The sequence below is a fragment of the Lepidochelys olivacea genome (assembly GCF_965140295.1).
Source record: "Lepidochelys olivacea isolate rLepOli2 genome assembly, chromosome: 10".
In the NCBI taxonomy this organism is placed as follows: Eukaryota; Metazoa; Chordata; order Testudines; family Cheloniidae; genus Lepidochelys; species Lepidochelys olivacea.
The window spans coordinates 11,155,800-11,173,962 of record NC_140420.1 but is presented as its reverse complement, the minus strand read 5'-3'; the positions used below and the strand labels follow the sequence as shown (position 1 = coordinate 11,173,962).

At 43.8% G+C, this 18,163-nt stretch overlaps 1 long non-coding RNA gene across 3 annotated transcripts in view; it reads right to left on the bottom strand.

Moving 5' to 3' along the window:
- Positions 1–2,118: 2,118 nt before the first annotated feature.
- The window catches only part of LOC311527168, a 78,037-nt gene continuing 61,992 nt past the window's right edge, over positions 2,119–18,163 (bottom strand). For 2 of the 3 annotated variants that reach the window (XR_014713262.1, XR_014713263.1), the window contains exons 2-3: positions 7,772–7,868; positions 2,119–6,189 (exon numbers count right to left, since the gene is read on the bottom strand). This is a non-coding gene — a long non-coding RNA (uncharacterized lncRNA). Of the gene's footprint in view, positions 6,190–7,771; positions 7,869–9,144; positions 9,338–18,163 lie in introns of those variants that run through there. The other variant, XR_014713264.1, reaches the window with a different exon arrangement.

Genomic DNA, 18,163 nt, shown 5'->3' with positions numbered 1-18,163 from the left:
CTATGTCCCTTGCCTAGCGAGTGCTACTTAGTTGATGGCGAGTCCCTCCATCATAACAAAAGGCCAAATACAGTGCCACTGTCCTTGATTCACATAATCAGGATAATTATAATTTATTCTTCCTGCCCCAATAACAGAGAAACTGGGGATCCCACAGCAGCCAAAGTGACCATTTGGGCAGCTATGGGCTCATGCTAGGCGGGGTGAGTGTGTCTTTGCAAATGAGATCAGCCCCTGAAGTTCTTTTCCACAACTTGCCACACCTCACCACCAGATGTCAGGGTGGAGCTCATCCTGACTCTGCTTACACATATTTTCCACTGATAGCATTTTTTTTAAGCCTTGCTGAAGTTTCTCTGAGATGAGCTATTCCTTCATGCCACTCAAACAGGATAAATCCCTTCAGACACTAGGGATGGGAGTGGTCCGGGAACAAGAGCAGGGGAGAGGGAGTCGTGACTCCCGGGTTCCATATGTGCTGATTCCGTGGGTGCTCTGGGGCTGGCATGCCCTGAGTGTGCCGCGCCCTGAGCGTGCCGCGTTCCCGCCTATCTCCCCACATTTCCTGCCCGGCCGTCGCCAACAGCTGTTTGGCGGTGTTAGCACACTCCGGGGGGCTGGAGGCGGGGGAGAGGGAACATGTCGTGCTCAGGGGTGGAGGATTTGGGGAAGGAGTTGGAATGGGGTAGGGAGGGGGCAGAGTTGGGGCGGGGACTATGGGGAATGGTTTGGAATGGGGGCAGGGAAGGGATAGGAAGAGTTGGGGCGGGGGAGGCCTCATGGAAGGGGTGGAGTGGGGGCAGGGCTGGGGGCAGAGGTGGGGGTTGAGCACCCAGGGAAAAGAGGGGAACTCGGTGCCTATGCTAGGTTCTAGTTCCAAATCTGCAATTAGCTTGCTATGTGATCTCAAGTCACTCCTCTGGGCCTCAGTTTATCCATCTGTAAAATTACAGTAAACACTTATGTATATCACAGGCCTTCTGTGAGAATCAACGGTCCCAATCTTGCAATCTTTGGGTTGTCATAACTCTTACCAAAGTCAGTGGTAGCTCTGCCAGCATTAGGCTGCAAGGCTGGGCACGTAGGCCCCTCCTGCAAACAAACACTCACTAACCTGCATAGTCTTTTCTGCCATGAGTAGTGTCTGCATTGACATCTAGGAAACCACTCATGGCAGTAACCACTACATCCAAGAGTACACATTCACAGCATCAGGCCTATCATCCGGAAAACATATTGAGATCCTTGGATGAAAAAGCACTCTGAAAGAAATCCAGCCTTCACCCCCATAACTGCAAAGGCTCCACCCAGTGGAACCAGTGTGCTCTGCTGTGCAATGGAAAGTGCTCAATGTAGGGAGAGTACAAAGGAGATGATCTCCCACTATGCAGTATGGAGCTTGGTGAGCTGCAGGAGGGAGGGAGTGAACACTCATGGGGCTCAGAGTTGGCAAAATGTGAGCAGACTGGGGGAAGCAGATCATCCTGTCCTATCTCACAGTGGGAGACAACTGGCCTACTCCAGCCATTGGGCTAGCAAATTCTTCATGGAATAGCTGACAAGCTGGTCTGCATCTTGCAGGAAACAATTTCTTCCTCCCCTCTCCACACCTAGTACCCGATTTAGGTCCCACTGATCTCAACAGAAGGAATCCCAGTGACTTCAATAGGAGTAGGAGCATGCAGCTGGCTACTTGTGGCATGAACTGAGCTCTGGGTTTGAGCCTATACCCAATTATTATTCCAATCTGATCATCTTTACGCAAGTCCTGGATTTATTTTGTTCTTATGAGCCATTACTTAACAGAGCATGCGATGCAGAAATTAAGGAACTAATACCATTACTGCTGCCCTATAGTGCATGTTCATATGGCTCCAAATGTACAAAATGTCAGCTTATATCAAGTAAACTGAAGATGCTTCTGGGCCCAATGGAGCATTGCAGTGATTTAATTTGTAAAAATTATCTTTCCCAATAATTACGTTTCTAGTGCCGCGCTTTCAGCACTCAACAGTTTGTTTTTCAAAATTTTTCCTTACTGAGCTTTAAACATCTACAAATTATGAATGCCAAACATTTAACAAAGCTACAGAGCTCGAGCTCTTGACACAGACAACAGTTTTTAAAGGAGCAAGTTTATTACGGCTGAACTTTTACACAACCTCCAGCAGAGGAGGCATCTATTTTCTTACAAATGAAACAGCTCTGTTATCTATTTCAAGGCAATTAATATTAGTGACTCAAATACTGAGACTCAGGCCTCTCAAATGTCCCTTATTTCGAGGGATGTCACTCAGTTTCAGTCCCAGAGTTCTCCACATTCCGCACAGTTTGTGTCCCTGCACTTTTAGTATTGCAAATTATTTCCTCAGAAAGAATCATGAAACTAAGATTACATAAAGAGCTATTTACACTAGATGAATGAATCTCAGAGTTGTAAGTTTCCACCACATGTAAATTTTTTGTGTCTCTCATTTTAGAGTCTTTGTCACACATTGCATTCAAGTGGGGAGGTTGAGAGGTATGCTGATGTGGTGATCCTTGTCTAAGCAAAAACACCATGGCTTGAACTGGGAGCATTCAGAACTAAGTGCATGAGTCTTCAGAACTTGAGATAAAGATCTAGGCTCTCTGGGCAAGATTGTAACAGATTCTAATCCTCTGTGCATCAGGCACAGTGAAGGACACATCACATGCACTGAACAGTGGATTACATACTTCCCTGGGACAGAGGAAGTCCATCTTGAGGATCTGAGTCTCACAGCAGTGGAAATCCCAGATGAGCAGTTATGCTATGACCACCATATTTTCATAAATCACTATAGCTTGAACTAAAGAACCAGGCTCCCAAGCTAAGAGCTGTAACAGACCCATTGCACACAGAAAAGGGACACACAATACACATTGACTAGTGAGTTACACTGTGACTTTGGTTCAGTCAGCCATATTTATGCTATCATAGCTTAACAACCCACACCAGTAGATCGCAGCACAGAAACACAAATACATTACAGTGTTCATTCTTCTTTGTTAAGGAGACAATGTTTAACTTTTTTCACTCTATTCTTTCTAATACTCTATTAGAACACTAGAAAAAATCCCACTTAAGTGGTGGTGAGATTTCCTTTGACAAACAGAAGTAGATCGTATCATCAGATCATGTACGTTGTCATATCTCCATTAAAATCAATGAACTTTTACAATGGTCAGTTTAAACCAGACGAGAATCTGGCCATAATGAGATTTATTTTAATGCATTTGTAATGCTCGTTGAAATTAACATGAATTTTTTCTTTGTTTGCTCATCTCAATAATAAATTAGGCCAGCATAATGTGCACACTGTGTCCTAAATAAATATTAGCTTTTAAAAAAAAATTATCCGGATTGTAGTGATTGATTAGATATCCTGGAGCATTTTGGAGCAGATTACCCTATTTTTAAAATCAAGTATGGGGCCTAATCTACTTGACAGTGTGTCTAACTCAGAACCCCTTTACATGTCAGAAGACGTATCAAGTTAAAAGTTAAAAAAATGAAGACAAAAAGGAAGGTGAAAAAAGAGGGATCACACACCAGCTGTAGAATCACAGCTGAAATAAACCACAGTCAATCGAAGTGTTTCAGAGACATCTGCAGGCTCCCTTCCTGGGAGGCCTCAGCAGTATTCTTCAATTATAAAGAATCTCATAACTGGAGGTATTCAGAAAGCTTCCGGGTATAATTTATCCTGTTCTAATTTATTAGAATGTCTCTCTATATCACTTTTCTTATTTTAACAAAGAGGTCTTTAAACAAATAGAACTAAAGGTAGGTTTAATTTGTTTTGCCCAGTAAAGAATCCTTGAGAAAATCAATTCTCCTTTACAAGGATATCCTGGCAGGTTGGAAGCCCCATTATTACACTATTGTATCTTTTACATCCAGGTTTATGTGACATATGGCATCGTTTTTCCTCCACGATTTTAGAAAACTATGTTTAAACAGCATTAAAGGTCTAACTTCAACTGACAAAAGTCAGGAAAAACAAAGTGAGTGCTGACAGCCTCTTTAACTTGTCCTATTATAGATGGAAAAAGCAAAACGAGTGGGTAAAGAGCAAAGTGTTGGCAACAATGTAGAATTCCCTAGCTTTTGTCAATTCACGCCAAACCCTATATGTTATTTAAACAGAGAGCATTTTCTCTTTCCAATGAATGGGGATCTATCCATGTAACTCTCATGGACTATTCAGTATCTGGGCTGTTAGGTCCAGTCTTGCAGTCTTTACACAGGTAAAACTCTCAGAGAAGTTAACAGGCGTTTTGCCAGCGTGGGGACTAAGGCCCTGATTCAGCAAGCATCCTTGTTTAAGAATGCAGTTAAGCATATGCTTAAGTCCCATTTAAGTTGATAGAATTTAAGTATTTGTTTAAAGTTAAGCACACTTTCCTAAATCACAATCAAAGGGCTGCAGAACGGCGCAGTGGGACTGTCATTAGAAACTCACTACCACTATCGAGTATCATCAACCCTGTATTTCTGCAGCCACGTGATCAGCTAAGTTTATGTTGTACCTTCCATCTCCCCACCTGCACTCTGTCTACTAATTCATTGCCACGGGCACTATTTCTGACCACCTAAGCCTCTGAGCAGCTTCCATTTCATTTAGCCAAAAGAACCTTCCACAAAAGGTATTTTCTTCTTTCCTTCTAGGTGTTTAATTTCCTAACCCAAAATTACACTGATCTAAGATCCAGGATAGGTAATATTTAGTGCTGAGCCAGTGGTAGATTTAAAATCTGCTGGCTAGAAATATGTGCTGCATTTCAATAGGGAGATGGGAATCCCCATGTTCCAGTGGCATAAAGTTTTTGTTTTTGAGGGGTTTTAATTTTATTCTAGTTTTTCTATCATTCTGAGGCCTGGTAGATGATAACCAAGGCAACTTGGCTACACAGATGTAGGGATATAAAAATAATGCCAATGTGTGCCAATGCAGCTCTAAGAACAATTTAAAATATCCTCTACAATAAAATGAGGCATAAATAGAATACATGCTGGTGTATGGTGATATAAAAGCATTTGTCTGGGATGACCTGGTTGTATTCAGGGGAGGAATCCTACTCCTGTAGTCCAGGCTGTGTCACCATAGTTGATCTCTTGACACTCCTTTGCTACAGTTTCTTCTGACCTTTTACCATGCAGCACCAAGGAGCCAAAATGCCCTATAGCGTAGAAGCCGTGGTTGGAAAGATAGTCTAACACAGAGTTTCTCAAACTTCATTGCACTGCAACTCTCTTCGGACAACAAAAAATTGCTACACGACCCCAGGAAGAGGTACTGAAGCCCGAGCCCTGCCACCCTGGAGTGGGGCCAAAGCCAAAGCTTGAGGGCTTCAGGCTTCGGCTTCAGTCCTGGGAGGTGGGGCTCAGACTTTGGCTTCAGCCCTGGGCTGCAGCAAATTTAAACACCAGCCATGGCGACCCAATTAAAGTGGGGTCACAACCCACTTTGGGGTCCTGACCCACAGTTTGAGAACTGCTGGTCTAACAAACTAAGTACATTCAGGCTCCAATGCTACACCCACCTCCATGTCCACTTGATTGTAGATCCTGGACCAGGCTTAACAGGTGTAATGCCCAGGGTGGGCTAGGGGGCAGTCCAGAGCAGCAGTCAAGTGTGTGAGGGTGGTCCGATAGCCAGCAGGTCAATCCGTATCAGAGGCAGTCCGGGGCAATGATCAGAGTTCTCACAGGGGTCAGAAGCCGGAAGATCCAATCCAAGAAGCTGGGTCAGCAGTTAGGGAGATGAGGTTAGGCAAGGCAGCAAGACTGGGGCCAGTGAGGCAACAGGGCAAGCAATGGGCGGCTGCTCAGACAACTTCCTCTTCCTGTTGGGTGCTATATATAGTGCGGGTACCCGATGAAAGTGCTGCCTGTCCATCCAATCAAGGACCTGGGGAGTGGTTGCTGTGAGTCTGTAGCCTTTAGCACCAAGGCTGTTGGTCTGGGGCAGCCGTGCAGGGACAGCAGCTCAGGATATCTGGTGTCCTCCCCAAGTTGTGACTATGGTGCAGCATCACCTATAACAACTCATTGTGCTGGAAGAGAGCCCAGCCCAACATCTGGAGGGCGGTCTACAATGCCTAGCCTCCCTTGATACAGAGATCCTCCTCTGGTTACAGAACCTGGACCTCGAGCTCTGATGCCTGCATATGAAAGATAGAGAGACCCGAATAACTCATATGTGGCTTCCTCCACTTGTGAGAAATGCAGCCAGGATAACTGCCTCATGTCAGAGTTTCAGGATTTATTAGGCCCTCAGAACTGCCTCCAAACTCAAGCCTTTTGGCACTTGATGCAGCCATGGTGGTTTCAGCTCTAAGGGCAGGGGTGGAGCATGGGCAATGTGACAACGCAGGTGAATCTCTGCCTACCCTGTGTACTGCTCAGATGGGCTCCAAGAAGCTGGGGGAGAGAAGCCATCAAATGCAAGGGTCTCTGGAACCAGAGTTACACAGATTCTACTGCAAAGCCCCACTCCCAGCCCCAGAGTTCCATCCCATTGACTCCCATGTAGTTCCACACAACAAGGCTTTGGGCAAAGTAGAGTACAAATGTGTAGAAGTTAACAAAACCATTCAAAACCTCTCAGCCACACTTATCAATCATTGTAAATTTCACGTCAGACTTGTAGCAACTGTTGCCAAGAAAATATGTATTTGCATCTACAGTCACCAGACCCTGACCTTCTAACTGTAACAAAATAAGGATCCAAACCTGCAATCCCTTATGCGACTGGTTGACTTCAACAGGGCTATTTACATGAGAAGGTTTTCAGGGTTGGGTTTAGCCTGACATAAGGCATGTCCCTACTTTCCCCTTGTTTTAAATCTACATTTGCATTATCTATTTTCACTGGCTTTTAAATGATTTTAAATAATTATTAGCTCGGCTGCCCCAGATGGCTTTTCATTTTAATGTTATTGTAAAGCAGTGGCCTTGCTATGATAAAGCTCTATAAAAGCTTGTTATTTTGGTTAGCAAATAAACCCAAGCATGGCAGTGATATTTAATTCTTCTGCTTCATATAATGCTCTGTTGAGAAAACCACTGCAGAAAAGAAAAAAATAGCTGTGTGAGGCATGCTATTAAATATAAAAAATACGTGTGCATGTAATAAATAACAAGCAGCTGTGAATTACAGGGCTATAATTCCATCAAGATGTTCTGATGACATCATAAACCATGGGAGAGAAGTTCAAGTAGATTGTGTAATCAGCAGAACTCAGAACAGGAATTATAGCCCTGTAATTCACAATTGGTCTGCTTTATATTTTACATAATACACTGATATGAGTCCCTGTGGGTCCTGCCTCCCCCAGAGTCTTGGATTATGACAATTCTCCCCGCCCCCATACTCTTTGATAGCTCCTGCTGAGGCCTCCCCAACTATAAATGCCACCCCCAAGCGGTTTCTGTTTCTGCCTGCTTTCCACCAAAGTCCCCAATTATTATCACTACCAACTCCCCCATTCAAAAAATGTCAGCAACCCCTACAGCTACTCCAAAAAACATTCAGTTTCTGAGGCTGCCTCTTTCCAACAGTACCCAAATTGGGCTACATTCTGCTATCGTGCCACCAGTGAAAACTTGAGGAACACCACTGAAGTCAATGGAACTACCCTGGATATACACTAGTGTAACTAAAAACAGACTCTGGCTCACTGCCTCCAAACCAGCCTCCCCCATGCCTATGACGGTTATCATTTTAGTGCCACTTCAACCTACCTCTCATTCAGTGTAGTTTATCCTGTCTCTCCAGCATCAGATCCTTGACAGGCACTAGACTGCTTGACCTTGACTGCTCCTGGCTCTTCTTCAAACACTGTTGGAGAGTTCTCATCAGTGCGATTTTGTAATTTATGAGTGCAACATCACACAGATGAATGTTGAGTTGAGTGCATGCTATCACACCCACGATTATGAGGGCCTTTTCCAGGCACTGCAGTGTCCACAGCACTGTAATCAGTATATCATAGTTCATCCACATACTAAACAAACAACCTGCCTCAACCCCCCCCCCCCCTCCACTATTTTCAGAGAACATTACGGTTGCAAAGCTAGACACCCAACAGTCAAAAAATTACAAGGTTAAGGATGTCCACGAAACCTTACTCCACGAAACCTTTAACTTCCAATAAAGCTTAGTGGGGTTGAGTGGAGAACTTCCTTAGGACTTGTTTACGTCGGGGTACCCAGGAAAATTAAACTCAAATTAACTAAAGGTGTAGATGAGTAGATGATACTGAGATGTAGATATAGATGAGTTAAACTGCATTAAATCCCTGTATGGACACACTCAATCAGAATTAAAGTAGCCTTAATTTGGTTTATCTTAATTCATTTTAATTAACTTCCAAAGTGAATTAGGAATCCAATTCTTACCTGTGAATTTTCATTCTAGGCTCTCCCATGGCAGACAATTTTCACGGTGGGGCACTCCCCATTTCATGGCAACCAGAGACAGATCAGATCTTTCCTTTGAGCCTGAGTATAGGACTGCCCCTCAGGAAGAACTTTTCAGAACAATAGCTTCCAATACTAGCTATATAAAGGTTCACAGGTACTATTCAATTCCAATCATTTGTAGCAGAGCCTTGGCATGAAGTTTAGGGATTCCTCAGAGGAACACCTTTTTCCCTTTCAAACTACTTAACCAGCAAGCAGTAGCTAGAAACCCCCCCCCCCCCTGAACATAATGCAATCCTCTGAGTGAGGGTCAGCATGCTTGACGTGGCAATATCCTGGAATGAAAATTCACAAGTTAGAACTTTTCCTTTCTCAGTCCTCTCCATGTCATGAAATTTCCTTCACACTGGGATGTAGCAATCAGTGTCATTCCTAGGGAGAGAGGATGATTCAGTTTACCTATGTAGAAATGAAAAGGTACCTGGTGGTTACTGGAGAACCCTGTTTCATAACACCTTTCTACCAAATGTTGCACCAGCAGATGTGAAGACGTCAGTTCTATAGGATTTGAGAAAGTATGGAGGAGAGGCCCTGTAGCAGCCTTACTGATCTCCTCATAAGATGCATGTGATGTCTCTGCTTACAAAACAGCTGCACTTTTCACAGAATACATAGTACTGAGAGTGTCGTACCTGAGGTTTTGAACGCCTCTTCTATATACACCTTTATTCCTTTGTAGACTCTGTTTCCATCTAGCTGATGCATGTCTCCTTCCTTCAATCCAAAGGGCAACAATACCACTTATTATATGAGAAAGATTGTGGTGACGGAGATGGAGGCTGGGTTAGTTCACAAAACTACCATGTTTGACAGAATGTGTAACCAAGGTTTCATAAAGAACACACCAAGTTCCAAAACCCCCTTTGGCAAGGCGGTGATGAGTAGACAAGCTACCTGCACTGAGAAAAGGACAAAAACTACCAACCTTGATGGAGTAAGGTAACTTTATTAGGACTTATGAGCCACAGATCAAACTCATGACATGTATCTGCATATGGGGCCAATGAAAGTGGTAGCTCTCAGTAATCGGTTGTTTGCCAGTGACTAGAGATTCTTATGGGTTTCTTATTGTGTAATATGCCTGCAGTTCCTGACTTGTCTTTCCAAAAGTTGATAGCCTTGAGCCCCATGGGTAGGCCATCTTGTAAAAATGCAAAACTGTCCTTTGCTTCAGCTGACTTTGACTTTGTGTGTGTCCCTTATATCACCAACATCTAGATAGACCCCATTTGTGAATTTCCTCCAAAATGCTAGGAAGGTGTTTATCACCTTCTTAGAATGAGTGACTATAGTTCCTTCCTCTCAGCTTCCCAGCTGACAATTTAGGCAGCGCTAGATATTGGTGCAGGATAGGTCCCTGTTGTACTGTTTTGTATGGGTGTATTAGGAGCTTGAGAGGAAGTTCCAATTACTTCTGACGAAGGTCTGAGAATCAAAATCTGAGGATTAATGAGAAGATGACTACAGTCATAGTGGCCTGTTCCTTTATAATCTTCTTTACCATCTTTACTCTCACTGGCTGCACGGCAGAAAGCATAAAGGACACCTTTAGCCCACTGAGGTAAAGATAAAGCTATGTGACAAAGCGACCATAGCGTCCACTTTTGAGCATCTCTTCCTCACACAGGACTTCCTTTTGTTTTCTTAATTGAGTTTTGACGGACATCGGTTCCATTACTAGGCTTCCAGCCCGGGCAGCGATGCGCCGAAAGGCTAGCTGATCTAGACGGCCTTACCTCAGTTCTAGGTACGTCTTGCTGAGCCAGCTGACTCTGACTTTTCTTTTTGGAGTGGGAATCCTGAGAAATAGATAGAGCTTCTGCCCAGGACATGGACAAGGCTACTTTCTCTAAGCAGTGCTGAAGGTTTTCTGCCCTCATAGTAGTTGTATAGACATCATGCTTAAGAATCATCTGCTGAAAATGGAGGACTGAGCTTGGGGGCCATAGTATGAGACAGGTTATACTACACATCTCCTCCTTGGGCCTCAATCTCCCCAGAATCACATCAGACTCCAAATATGTTCCCTCTATATGGGGTCTAGTATCTGCCCCGATGATCAGCTTCTCTGGACCTAACATCAAATAACATTAAGAATGAAGTCACCAATGGGTTCTAGTGACTATCTTCTTTATTAAGAGGCCACAGCAGGCTTAACCTTAGGCAGAACAATGAAGATATTTTAGTACATTTAGGTACAGGAAGTTCTTGATAGGGAATTCCTACTCCACTTAAAAACCAACCTTCAAAATCCAAGTGAAGAAGAATTACACAGCTCTTCAACTTTGCCTGGTCGGTGGGTGGTGCGTACAGCACTTCATTTTCTGAAAACATAATGCATGCTTAATTCTGGGAAGCTTAGTTGAGAGGCCAAGGCATCTTGCTCAGAGCCCCAGCTTGAGAGAGCTCTCGTTCTCTTTAGAGGAGTTAGAGGAGACACTCTCTCATGAGAAGTTTTAAGACTTTGTGCTGCCCCTTAAGGAGCTAGTTGTGAGCAATATCCTTCACCAGTCCCTGAGCCAAACCCCTGCAAGAAAGAAAAAGGGCCCCTGTAAAGGCGTTACTAGGCAGATTGAGAGTCTGCAGGCATGCATCCTGTATGTCTCCCTAAAGAAAATAGTAGCCACTTTATGACCTCCTGTGGGACCCCAAAAGGCTGGAAGGGGAGACAAGGTAGGGCCATCTCCGAGGGAGGGGGAGCTGAATCACTTCACCCCATGCTGCCTGCTATGGGGTCTCAGCTGAGTGGGGCTCAACCACACAGAATGAGGAATGAACCAGACCCAACCGAGAAAATGATTCATTGGTATCAGCAAGGTTGTAGGAGCTGGCACCTGCTGTGACAGGTGAGGTTTTGCAAGTAGAACAGCTTGTTGGAAAAGGGAATGAAGCTTTCTCAACCATCCCACACCAGACTTTGCCTACATGCTGGCTGGGAGCAGGAATTTCTTCCTCCTAGTTGCTATGGGACAACCTTGCTTTCACCTAATATTAGGTGCAAGAGAAACTTTCCTGCTTCTTCCATGAGCTGTGGAAATTGGGGTCCCATGCTGAGGGGAAAGCTGGGAGGGGGGGCTTTAGAAAACTTCTCCCCAGTTCCATGTCACTGATTCTGGCCTGGTCTTGCTCAATTTACGTCAGTGTGGCTCTTGCCCACACAACAGATGGGAGATGGGTTTCACTGTAGCCTGCTCAACTGCCTCAGCATGCACGGTGCCCACTGTCACACACACAGCCCTCAGTAAAGCACCCCCTTCCAGTGCTTTACTGAGGGCTGTGTGTGTGACAGTGGGCACCCTCACCAGGCTGCCGTGTTGGCTCCCAGTCCACGGAACTCACATGCTTTAAGCTTCCCTGGCTCTCAGCAGGCTGCAACAGGTACATTTCCTGGGCACAGGCGCTCGTCTGTTACCCTTTCATGGAAATGGAACCACATAGACCAGATGCCCTCGGCCCCCAGGACTAGCGATGACCTCTGCCCTAGATTCCCTCGTAGGTTAAGCACACCCTTTCTCAGAACATTGGCGGTGAGGGTGCTATGAATTTACAGTTTAACCCTTCAGGGACATCTGACAGCAAAAGCAAACATACATTAAAGGCTTGTCTACATGAACATTGAGTTATTGGCAAGCTGGAGTGTGCAATCTACCCTGCACAACTCTGTCTATGTGCGCCCTGCTAATGTGCGCTAACATTTCATGAGTATGCTTTAATATACTCCAGTTTCATAGACTCATAGAAGATCAGGGTTGGAAGAGATCTCAGGAGGTCATCTAGTCCCATCTCCTGCTCAAAGCAGGACCTACACCAACTAAATCATCCCAGCCAGGGCTTTGTCAAGCTAGGCCTTAAAAGCCTCTAAGGATAGAGATTCCACCACCTCCCTAGGTAACCCATTCCAGTGCTTCACCACTCTCCTAGTGATATAGTTTTTCTTAATATCCAACCTAGACTGCCCCCACTGCAACTTGAGACCATTGCTCCTTGTTCTGTCATTTGCCACCACTGAGAACAGCCGAGCTCCATCCTCTTTGGAACCCCTCCTTCAGGTAGTTGGAGGCTGCTATCAAATCCCCCCTCACTCTTCTCTTCTGAGACTAAATAAGCCCAGGTCCTGCAACCTCTCCTCATAAGTCATGTGCCCCAGCCACCTAATCATTTTTGTTGCCCTCTGCTGGACTCTCTCCAATTTGTCCACATCCTTTCTTTAGTGGGGGGCCCAAAACTGGACGCAATACTCCAGATGTGGTCTCACCAGTGCCGAATAGAGGGGAATAATCACTTCCCTTGATCTGCTGGCAATGCTCCTACTAATGCAGCCCAATATGCCATTAGCCTTCTTGGCAACAAGGGCATGCTACTGACTCATATCCAGCTTCTCGTCCACTGTAATCCTGAGGACCTTTTCTGCAGAACTGCCTCTTAGACAGTCGGACCCCAGCCTGTAGCATTGTATGGGATTCTTCCATCCTAAGTGCAGGACTCTGCACTTGTCCTTGTTGAACCTCATCAGATTTCTTTTAGCCCAATCCTCCAATTTGTCTAAGTCACTATTGACCCTATCCCTACCCTCCAGTGTATCTACCTCTCCCCCCAGCTTAGTGTCATTGGTGAACACAAGTGAACACCTGGCCCATGTCAGCTTAGTGTCATTCGCGAACTTGCTGAGGGTGCAATCTATCCTATCGTCCAGATCATTAATTAAGATGTTGAACAAAACCAGACCCAGAACAGACCCCTGGGGAACTCCACTTGATACAGGTGTAGCTGTTTATAAACTAACTCATGGGAATGATGGTCAGGATACACAATAAAAATGCCTATGTATACCTCCTTATAACCATTGCTTTTTTATTTGCTGCAGCTAAGTGATGGATGCTTACAAAAATAAGTATTGTTAAGCCTGTAACAATAGCCACTGGAGTCAGTGGATAGTGACCTGGCCATGTGACACGAGGCAATAAACTATTACCCCTGGCCCATGTCAGGTGACTGGGGCCAGGAAATAAAGAGCAATCTGTTGCCAGCATTCCTCTGTGTCAGGCCTTTATTACAAAGCCATATCTCTAGCAGATCTGGATTGTAATTGGGGGAGGCAAAACATACTATATCCCTCATACAGAACCACCAGCCTAAGAATAAATTCCAGCAAACCATTAACTCCACAAGAATCAATGAAAAACCAGAGGCCAAGCTGTATCTATATAAGATCAGAATTTCTTTATCACTTGTCCTATATATAGACACACACTTAATTCCATACCAAAAGCTGTTATCACCTCTCAAGCAGCATGTCGGAAGTGCTAAGCCAGTGACCACCATCTTTATCTTTGTCTCAGTCTTCTTCCTTCCCTCCCCCACCTCCAGCCCTTACAGAAAAAGCAACAACTAGTCCACCCCATGAAGCCACGCTGAAGGCCTTTTCAGTCACTATTGATGGACCTGGACTGGTCATTTTTGCATATTTCACCTTTATAGCCTTCACATCAAATTCAGAGTAAAAACCTAAAAAGGACTAATATGCACCAAAGGCAGAACCAAAAAAGGAAATCACCTTCCAACAAAAGGGCCTAGGAAAAAATATGTATACTCTCTCTAAATTCCCTGTCCCCACCACATGCAGGTTTGCTTTGACATCTTTAATCATTTTCTTTATATACTATTCTTTAATGAGTGATGCTCAAGGAAATACAATACCTTTGAGAAGAGCATGTGCAGTATTCTAGCATGAGGGCATAGAAGAATAGGAAGAAAAGGAACGGCTGCATTTGTGTGTGTCGGGAAAGATCAAACAATAGGAAGACAGAGTGAAAGGGACTGGGGCATAGGCAGTCTTACTTAGCAGCTGCAGCTGGGTGGAGGTCTGCCTACCAGGGACAAAAGTCACCGGGCCAGAGTTAGAGGGAATTGTAAGACCTGATTCCATAAACAAGAGCCAGGGTCAGAGACCAGAAATAGTACCAAGTTTGAATCAAGAGGCAGGAATTGGGGTCAAAGTCGGGCTGGTGTCAGAGTCCAGAGATGAGGCAAAGTCCAGCATAGTAACAGGTCAAGGTCTGTATGGTTGCCCAGACAACTTCCGGGGGCAACCCCCGGGGTTAAATATGGGCACTGGGCCAATCAGAGGGCCGCAGGGTAGTCATTCTGGGTCTTCCTGGCAGTACTTCCTGCGGTGCCTATTCTCCACAGTGCTCCCTTTGTCCCACTAGTCAGCACTTCCTTTACAAGAGCACTACTCCCTAGAAAGCTGCTCCTCTTCTATCGCTATAACACGTGACACTTTTGTCACATGTGGTCTGCTGAGCCCAATTCTAATGAGGCTTAACTGGGGGGCCACTTGTACAGAGAGAGTTAGGCCCAGAGGGAAAGATTCAAAGCTAAGATGGGGAAGGTTACAGAAGCTTTTACACAAAGCGTGAGAGGATGCCTGACAATACTTAAGAAAAACATCCCTCCAGTTGTCATCACAGGCGGTGTAAATATTAGCTATGTGAACTGGAATAAAAGGGACATAGTCTGAGAGGACGCCAAGTAATAGATAAGAATGGGATCATTCTCGATTTGCATACAAATTAGCTAATATTTTCCCCTTCTCACAGAGTGTGAAAGGCCAAAGTCTCTCTTTCACCACCAAAACCTTCAAGGTCTTTCACAGTTGAGTCCAGCTTATGTTTTATTTTTTAGACAAGTTGTTTACGTTTTCATGAGCTTTGCTAGCACATCTTAATCCTGATGAGCAGTACCTGCCTTATCGCCAGCACCATCAATTCTGCCAATATCCCTCAAGCAGCAGCTCACTTTTCCAGTCCCAGCACACCAGCTCAGTCAATGAGCCTCCACCCTGTTCTGGAGTACCCCTCATACTTCACACCCAGTCTTGCTTCCTCTTCTCCTCCACTCGGTCAGTAGCCTTCAGATCTTTGTAGTTCCCCTGCTATTCTAACCGTAGCCTCTCAAGCTGTTCTGTCAATGCACCAAGGTACTAACCTGCAGGACCTATGTAATTTCAGCCCTGGTTAATCCTAAGAAATCTAAATTCCACAATAGGATTGTATGTGACATAGTTCTGTGAGATCAGGTAATTTCCTCCCTGAGTTTATGATACATTTCAGTGATGTGCTTCACTGTCTGTTGCAGAGGCTCACAGCAGTAAGGAAAGAGGAGAGGGAGCCAGTTAGATGGAAATTTTTGAAATCCAATGACAGCTCTTTTGTGCTTATTGATCCCTCCCTTAGTTAATCCTGTAGCCCTTTCTCATGTTGTTCATACGGCAGATGGATAAGGCTGAGAAGTCAGACACCATGTGGTTCCACTGAGAGCACAAGCATTAGAGAGACTATAAATGTGAATTAGGAAAACTATCACTTTCCAGATTGATTTTTATAAAGTATTTTAATATTTCAAAGAATTCCTTCTAAATGTTTTAAGAGCTTTAAATTAGAAGCTGTAACCTGATCATAAATTAAAAACCAGCCTTTACCAGTGAAAAGCACTGCAAAGTTATTTATATGTTTATAATTTATTTCCATTTCCCACCAAGTTTTCTCTGGAGACTATGATTCTCATCTCCAAGAGAATTGTAAGAGAGAATGCAGCATTCATGCTAAATCTTCTACTACACCTAATTTAAGTATCTGCAACACTTGTCGTTTGTCCTCATGCACAAACATCCATACACAGAACATGAAATTTTAAATATCAATAAATATTCTGATGTCCACACAAGCACAGCATATAATTTCCACATCAGAACTCAGATAAGTAGGAATACAGGTGTATATTCATATCCAAAAGGAATTTCAGTTGGTGCAACATCTCAAGAGAAGAGCTCTAGGCATGTGCAGGAGCAGTGTTAATGCAAGTTTCCCTCTACAGATGCAGATGAAGCTCAGACTCTCAGTTGTGCAAACAAGGTAAAACTGAGTTCTGTATTATTATATTATTTGTATTACATCTCTCATCTGAGTTGGGCACCCATTATGCTAGTTATAGTACAGACATACAGAAAAAGATAGCTGAACATCGGCAAGACTGGGGGGATGCTGGTATGAAGAAAAAACAAGCTGATGAACTTGCCTCCTCTTTGATATACTCCACTATTGAGGACACCTTCCCTCAGAATGTTAAATAATTTCACAGACTTGGGATTTGCTTCAGGCTTCTCAATGTTAATGGGTGTCCTAATAGCCATTGCAACAAAACACACCCACTTCCATCTGTGGCTGGCTAGAAAACTGAGCCCCATCCAACTGGCCACAGTGTTCAACACATTTCTATTTTGTAAGTCTCATGTCTGCAACTTGTTCTATTTAGGAATGAAGACACCCACCCTGAGTAAAGTCCAACTAGTACAAACCATAGCAGCCCAGCTACTCAGCACATAGGTCACCATTAACACATCTCCCCAGTACTCTGCTCTCTGTGCTCTCTCTATTTACTGCAGAGTGCAAGTTAAGATCTCTGTCCTAATAGTCAATTATGGCCTCTGTAATTATGACCTCTCATGACAGTTACATTCCACTAGAACAATGAAACTGTCACCAAACATATGAAAGGTTGTAAGAACAGGAGGCAGACTTTTCACAGAAGCTGGATCTACACTCTGGAACTCATTGCCACCAGAAATGAGAACGACCATGGACCTCACCACATTCAGAACTAAATGCAAAATTTTTTTTAAACTTAGCATTAAATTAGATTAAACAAACAGTTTAAAATAACATCCCCCCCCACACAAAAAACCTCCACCATGCTAGGTACTCAGATACCGTGGGGATGGGGCCCATATAAATAAAGAGTCAGACAGACAGAAGTTAGAATTACTAGAGACACGATTTTGATCATGCCGTAAGAGCTAGAAGAAAGGTACAGTCACTGCTTTGCACACTACAAAATATCTACAAGGCCTCACGTTTAAACATCGCTTTGTTTCATTTAAAAAGTCTCCCTACTTTGTTCCGTGTAAATTAAAAGGTAGATGATTCACCAATTTTCATCTTGGTTCCACAAGTTATTTCATGGCACACCATACCTGCCAAACCAACAGCTCTAAAGCGCCACCTAATGGCCTTAGAGTCAAGTACATATTTATGAGACTTGCATAGCAAATAAAACCTGGAGAGAAACCAGCCACATTGTTTTGGGATTTTCTTTGCATTTTTGTAAAGGATTTATCCAAATGCCTGGCATGTCATTAGTAATTCTGAAGGTCTGCAGGGGAATAATTCCACAGTGGCTCCTTAAAACTGTTTGATAAACAAGCATTTTGAGTATGATAATGAGGTTAAAGCCATAGAAGAATTAATTAGAGTGGTTACAAACTGCTGAAAACTTTGATACTCAAGTTGCCTTTGTTTAGTTACAGTTTGACTGCCAAATGACTAATTTCATATGCATTTGTGCTGAGTGGCAGTGACATGCTCAGCCCTGCTAAATTAATCTCAGTTATTTATTTTATTTATTAAGATATTTGCACAGGGCAGGATCAATTTAGCTGATATAATCTATTTAGCAATGCAGCCCTGTTTTCAAGGTAGGTTTGTGCCTTGAAAGGCATACTGAAAATACATCCATCCATTCATACTGGAGCCATGGATAACATTAACAACTGTGATATAATTCACAGAAACTACATGAGAAAATTATAATTAC